Here is a 7,306-nt window from a genome sequence, read left to right as displayed (position 1 = left end):
CGACTCCCGGCATTCCTCTGGCCCCGCGCCGACTACACTTCCTAGGGTGCACCGCTGGCGCTGGCCACTTCCGAGAGGTGAAAGTTCTCGCCTCTGGAGAGTTCTTGGTGCCACGGTATCCGTAGGGGCCGCTTTGCAGGGAGCGTTCGCGGGACGAATGAGGGGGGGTGGTCTCCTCCAAGTATGCTGCCTAAATCAGCATGCTGACTTGTCTTGTTAGGCAGGCAAAAATTATTTGAATAAAACCTCTGAATTTTGACGCCTTTAAGGTCAGTGCGTTGTAGCTCCCACCAGCTAGTTTTATTTTAAATTATTTTAATGTGTACCCAGCGGATAGTGTATGTATACGTACGTTTAAGAATAATAAAATTAACACCCACATACCCAACACTGCTTACAAAAGAGAACTTGATCAGAATTTTGGAAGATTTGTCCATGATGCTCCCCATTTTTCTAAATTTTGTTAAACATTCCTTTCATTAGCCTGATGAGTAGTAGGTCATATTGATACAAACCAGGGTTCTTGGCCTTCCCCAAAGGCCAGACAAGAAATTCAGGCGAGGCTTTATTGGGGCCCCTGCTGCAGCAGAGGGGAGCAAGAACAAGTAACAGGTTTCCTTGCTCACTTGCTGGGGGGGCAGGGGTAGCTTGTTCCTTATATGGGGTGAGGGTAGGGGTGTGTCCAGAGGTCCAGCGGGAGGGGAGGCTTAGGTGGTTTGTCCACCCCTTAGATGGTGTTGTGTGCAGGGGACATGGGCAGTACCCTGCTTTTGCTCTGGGCTCTTCAAAAGTGGCAGTTGGCTTTTTTGGTCTGTTTATATCTTGTCCAGAATTTGCTCCAACTGCACATGCAAGCAGTTATTTTTAGTCCCATATAGTTTCTTTGTATTTCGTTGCTGGAGGAGAGGTGTGTACAGGTGCAAGCATTGCAGCACTACAGCAAAAGGTCCCAGTCCCAGTCTGTCTCAATATGTATGTGTCCCTAAAACAGTAAGTGTTTACTTTTGCAAGGTGTTTGATACTTATATAAACAGAATCTGCTATATGTTCTTCTGTGACTTACATCCCCAACATGAACACTTATTAGGTTCACCTATCTTGATATATGAAAACTTCATTTTCACTGTTGTATGACTCCATTATTCATTCATTGAACAGAGAAAAGTATACTTAACACCTGTCTTGTGCCTGGCATTGTTGTAGATGCTAGAAATAGACCAGTAAATAAACCTGGCAAAACCTCTGCATTCATGCAGCTTAAATTCTCATGGGAGAGAAAGAAGAAAAATAATAACAAAAATAACTCAGCCATAAAAAAGGAAATAATGCCATTTGCAGCAACACGGATAGACCTAGAGATTATAATACTAAGTAAGTCAGGCAGAGAAAAACAAATAACATATGATATCATTTATATGTGGAATCTAAAAAATAATACAAATGAATTTATTTACAAAACAGAAACAGACTCACAGACACAGAAAACAAATTTATGGTTACACCAAAGGGAAAAGGGGTGGAGGAGAGATAAATTAGAAGTTTGGGATTAGCAGATACAAACTACTATATATAAAATAAACAACAAGGTCCTACTGTATAACACAGGGAATTATATTCAATATTGTGTAATAAACTATAAAGGAAAATAATCTGAAAAAGAATATGTATAGCTGCATAGATGAATCACTTTGCTGTACACCAGAAACTAACACAACATTGTAAATCAACTATACTTCAATAAAGTAAATAAATAAATAAATAAATAGTATGTGTTTGGAAAGTGATGAATATTAACAAGAACAGGAAAGGGGAATAGGAACCTTGGCAGGAGAGGAATTTTACAATTTTACACAAAGTGATTATGAAACATTTGACCAACAAGGTGGCATCTGAAGAAGGACCTGCAGAAGATGAGAAGTGAGCCAAGCTAAATATCTGGGGGAAGGCTTTCTGATAGACTAACAAGCAGATGCCCTAAGATGGGAGCATGCCTGGCCTGTTCAAGGAACAATAAGGAAAACAGAAATAAGGAGGGAAAGAGAAGTAGGGGATCAGCGGCAGGAGGACTAGAATTTATAGGCTCTTATTTGTCATTATGTCACTGGATTTTACTCTCAAGAGAATTCTCTGGGGACTGGAGAGACATACTCTTGTGTCCATTTTTCTTAGTGATCATGCTGACTACTGTGCTGAGAATAAACTAAAAGTTCAAAGGAACAAGTAGAGAGACTAGGACTAGTTAGAAGGCTATTGTGGTAAATCTGTGAGAGAAAACAGCAGTTTGGACTGAGTAGAAGTTATGAGAAGTGGTTGGAAAAAGTAAAAATTCAAAATATGGAAAAGATGAGGATGTTAAGAACATTGGAATATAATGTTTTTCAACTATGAATTATATATATTCCTTTTAAATTGTCCTGGTAATATTACACTTTTAAAAATATTCTTTATGTTCTGTTTTTCTGGTTGTAAAAATTAAGAATTAGCTTATCTCTTGACTTCCTTTTGTTGACCTAAAACAAATAGACTGCCAGTTTTTTCCTCAGTGAAAATGTGTTTATTCAGGATTAGCAAAGAATTGCAATTTAGGGTCTGTAAACATGGTTGTGCAAGTCCTCAGCAAAAATGGAGAGGAGAACTTTTTTATAGAGGGGAAAAGGAAGTTGAGAGGGCTATAAAGAAAGAGCCCATGGCTTTTTCATTGGCTGAGTCCTAACAGACTCTCATTGGCTGTGCTCCTTCCAGGAAAGAAGGGGAAGTCTTTCATTTTCCTGTTGGGCTCTTCCTGTTGTAGGGGAGAGAGCACCCCCTTCTAGTGTCCCATGAGGTTTCTGTTTATTAATTTCTTACACTTTATACTTTAAACCAAATGCAATTTTATTTTCTGTCCCATTTAAAATTTTTAAAAATATGAGCTAATAGGCCTATCTAATTTTAGTACTTCCATATTCCATTTTCTCTCTCAACTATGAATTTTGGCAATTTCCTTGAGTTTTATAATTTATTTTTATTTGTAATTAAATTTATATTTAATCTGTTTCTCTTCCTTAATTTTCTCTTTTGGTCTTGACATTTCTGGGTTTTTTCACATTGCCACAGCCTAGTTTTTATCTGTGTCCTCTCAGTTATTCCATGGGCCTCTTTTACTTAGTTTTCTGGAGATATCTGAGGCCAATTTTTTCTTCTCTTGTAGGTAATCTTCTTCTGTTTATTTATTTCTCTACATTGACTTTTATAAATCCCCCCCCTTTATTTCCTGTATTTCTATTTTTTTTTCCTGTATCTAGCAATTGGTTTTTTCCATTATTATTGTCTGGGACACAAAGAAAGGATAAGACTCTGTTCTATTTTTTTCTGCTTTCTTCATTGGCAACATATTAAACTGTTATTGATGTCTGGCTTTCATGACAATGTGCAAACCTCACATTTAATTCTTTGTCCTTTCCTCCATTTTCTGGGAGGAATCTTCAAATTTATCTTCCAAGCTTACAGAATCCAGTTTACAAAGTGACTGTCCTTCCACTTTCTCTTTCTAATGTAGTTTATTCTTTTAAAATAAATGGCCATCTACTTTGTTTGAAAAAATGTCTGCACTGCATACGATATCCATGAAATAGTAAGAAACCCAATATCCTGACCTGGCAGGTTCCTTGGGTCCATTGTGGTATAATTGAAGGTGGACAATTTTTTTCCTTCCTTCCTCCCTCCCTTCCTCCCTTCTTCCCTTCCTTTTCTGTACAATGGGGAAATTTTAGAAAAGGAAAAATTGGAATTGTTCCCAACTATTCAAAATTTGAAAGGCTAAATTGAAGTATATGCATAGTGTTTAAAATTAAATTACAGCTCCTTTTCCATCTTATTCTCTTAATCAGCTGATGATCTTAACAACATCCATCCCTGTGTACATGTGGAATCGAGGCTGATGGACTGGCTAGATTGGGGGGACACAAGGGTGTATACTGTTTAAAATGCCATCCAGATACTACTGCAAACCTGAGTGATAGAAACATGCAATGTTATTTATATCTTCCTGTCCTGTATGAACTCTTAGAAGTTTAAAGGATTTTGTACAAACACATTTAAGAATGATTGCAAATATTTGTTTAGAAAAAATAATCCCACTGACCTAAGTGAAGAAATGTGCAGGCTGGATGGTATTGAAAAACAGGAATCCAAGGTGTAATTCTATTCTGGGCTTTCCATCACAACTTTTATGAAGTGACTCATGAAAACCTACAGTTTTTTACTGTGTATAATCTATTTGCTTGAAAGAAACTGAAGCTCTGCTAACTTGTTTCCCTTTGCCCATATCTTGCTACTGAAGCAGAGATCACAAAGCAAATGTTGGAGCACTGGCAGCTTTTAGACTTCTTGCCACAGGCATGACAAGGGTTTGCTCTGTTACAGAAACAACAAACTTTTTTGGATATGGCACATAATAAGCACTTAAAGAATACTGTTTGAATAAAGAGAAATAAAAATCAGGTAGAAATTCTGTGGAAATTGGATAACAAAAATGTTTCCTCAGGTAATTCTTGGAGGTAAGGTAGCGATGGTGATATAATCTAAAACTCCCATCATATCCTTTGAAAAAACAATAAAGGATAGGCAACAGAAAGGAGAAGAGGTGGTGGTGTTCCTAAAATTGATATAAAACCACCACCAGAAAGAGAAAGTACAGCCTATGTGTGAAAATATGCAAAAGTTTACGGTATGTAAGAGAACTATATATACATAAGTGCTTTAAAGTACATGCAGGATATATAAACAACTTCCAAAGCTCAATAACAACAACAACAAAACAATGCAGTTCAAAAATGGGCCACGGACTTCCCAGTGGTCCAGTGGGTAAGAAAGACTCTGTGCTCCTAATGCAGGGGGCCGGGGTTCGATCCCTCATCAGGGAACTAGATCCCACACGCATGCTGCAACTAAGAGTTCGCATGCTGCAACTAAAAAATATCCTGCATGCCGCAATGAAGATCCTGTGTGCCGCAACTAAGACTCAGCGCAGTCATAATTAATTAATTAATTAAAATAATTAAATAAATGGTTAAAAAAAACCAAAAAACAAAAACGGGCAAAGGTTTCAAATAGACAGTTCTCCAAATAAGATATACAAATGGCCAATAAGCATATGAAAAGATGCTCAATATCCCTAGTCATTAGAGTCATTAGAGGAACACAAATCATAACCACAATGAGATACCACTTCACACCTGTTAGAATGGCTATTATATTTTTAAAAAAAGCAATGTTAACAAGTGTTGGTGAAGATGTAGAAGAATCCACATTCAAACTAGAACCCTTGTACATTGCTGATGAGAATGTAAAATGCTGCAGCTGCTGTGGAAAACAGTTTGACAGTGTCTTATAAAGGTTAATATCCACTTCTCAAATGATTATGCAATCCCACATTCTTAGGTATCTACACAAGGAGAAATGAAAACTTAATGTTCACACAAAAACCTGTATGCAATTGTTTGTAGCAGCTTTATTCATAACTTCCAAAAATAGGAAATAACCCAAATGTTCCTCAAGTGGAGAATGGATAAACAAACTGTGGTACATTCATATAATGGAATACTACTCAGCAATTAAAAGGTGCAAAATACTGATACAACAACATGGGGGAAATCTCAAATGTACTAGACTAAGAAAAAGCAGCCAGACATATGATACTCTATAAAGGCAAAACTATAGGGAAAGTATTTGAAAGCACGGAGTCAAACAGATACTTGTATGCCAGTGTTCATGGCAGCATTATTTACAATAGCCAAAAGGTGGAAGCAACTCAAAGGTCTATTGACAGATGAATGGATAAACAAAATGTGGTCTATACATACAATGGAATTTTATTCAGCCTTAAAAAAAGGAAGGAAATTCTGATAACATGCTACAACGTGGATGAATCTTTAAGACATTACCCTAAGTGAAATAAGCCAAACACAAAAAGAAATATATTGTATGATTCCACTTATATGAACTAGCTAGAAAAGGCAAATTTTTGGAGACAGAAAGTAGAATAGAGGTTACCAACGGCTGGGGAAAGGGGAAAATGGAGAGTTACTCCTTAATGAGTACAGGGTTTCTATTTGAGATGATGAAAAAGTTCTAGAAATAGATTTTGGTGATGGTTACACCCACATTGTGAATGCACTCAATGCTACTGTAGACTATGGTTAAATGATACATTTTAAGCTATATATATTTTACAAATTTTTTTTAAGTACATGCAGGACGCAAGGAGGCATTAGTGGGAAGGTAATGCTTCGGGGGAAGATTGTTAACAGAAAATAGACGTGTGGAAACCATGTTTCAAGGGGGAAAGTAGCAAGAGGAGGAAATATAAGATACTGCAGAAAAAAGAGGAAATCCCCCCACTTATTTTTGACCTCACAATTCTTCTCCCCAACCCTCAAGTCATCTAGTTAATAAATCATACTTTGCTACACAGAAAGAAGTAGGTGTACTTGAATTACAAATCTTGGACACAATTCTAAGCTTGTTGTGACAGAAAGGACACAGATACCAGCTTGCAGGGAATCTCAGAGGCCAAGTCTGGGACAATTTCAGCATCAAAATAAATAATGATATTAGCAGATTACAGTGCATTGAATAAAATAAGAAACTGTGCTTCCAGAGTCATAGAAACAAATAGAAGATAAAACTCTTCCCTAAAGTAGAAAGCCAATTAAAAAGTATAGAAGGAATGATGGAATTAGATAATTTCCATTTGGAAACCATTATAATAACAATTGATTACAGCAAGTGCCATCAATAGATGCTAAAACTAGTGGAGGGGAGTTTGACCAATAAAAATATATATGCATACACTCTAGGATTTCCTCTCAAGATTACGATGAGAAAAACAGTAACTTTACAGTGGGACATTAGGCAGATACCACCTTAACCAACAGAGCAAAGTTAAATTTCCCACGAATAGGTTAACTCAACATCACAAGCCTCCTAATGTGATAATATAATGTACTGAGATGAATACCGTATTACTTTGGTGACTTTCTTACCAAAAAGCAAAATCTAATCATGAGGAAATATTTGATAAATTCAACGGAGCGACAGCTGAGAAATAAAATGATCTATTCATTTCACAGATCTCTTCATGAGAAAACATCTGTTTGATAATGCAACCCAAAGCGCTTGAAAAGATGAATATTTTAAATAATTTAATCACTTTGAACACTGTAAATATATCAGGCATGTCAATTATCACAAAAATTAAAGCATAGTTTGCTTTTTCAGGCTGCTTTGAAAATGGCCTATTAAGAAGCTATGAAAATGGACATTT

This window comes from Kogia breviceps, chromosome 4 (genome assembly GCF_026419965.1).
Source record: "Kogia breviceps isolate mKogBre1 chromosome 4, mKogBre1 haplotype 1, whole genome shotgun sequence".
NCBI lineage: Eukaryota > Metazoa > Chordata > Mammalia > Artiodactyla > Physeteridae > Kogia > Kogia breviceps.
This window is presented reverse-complemented; position numbering follows the sequence as displayed.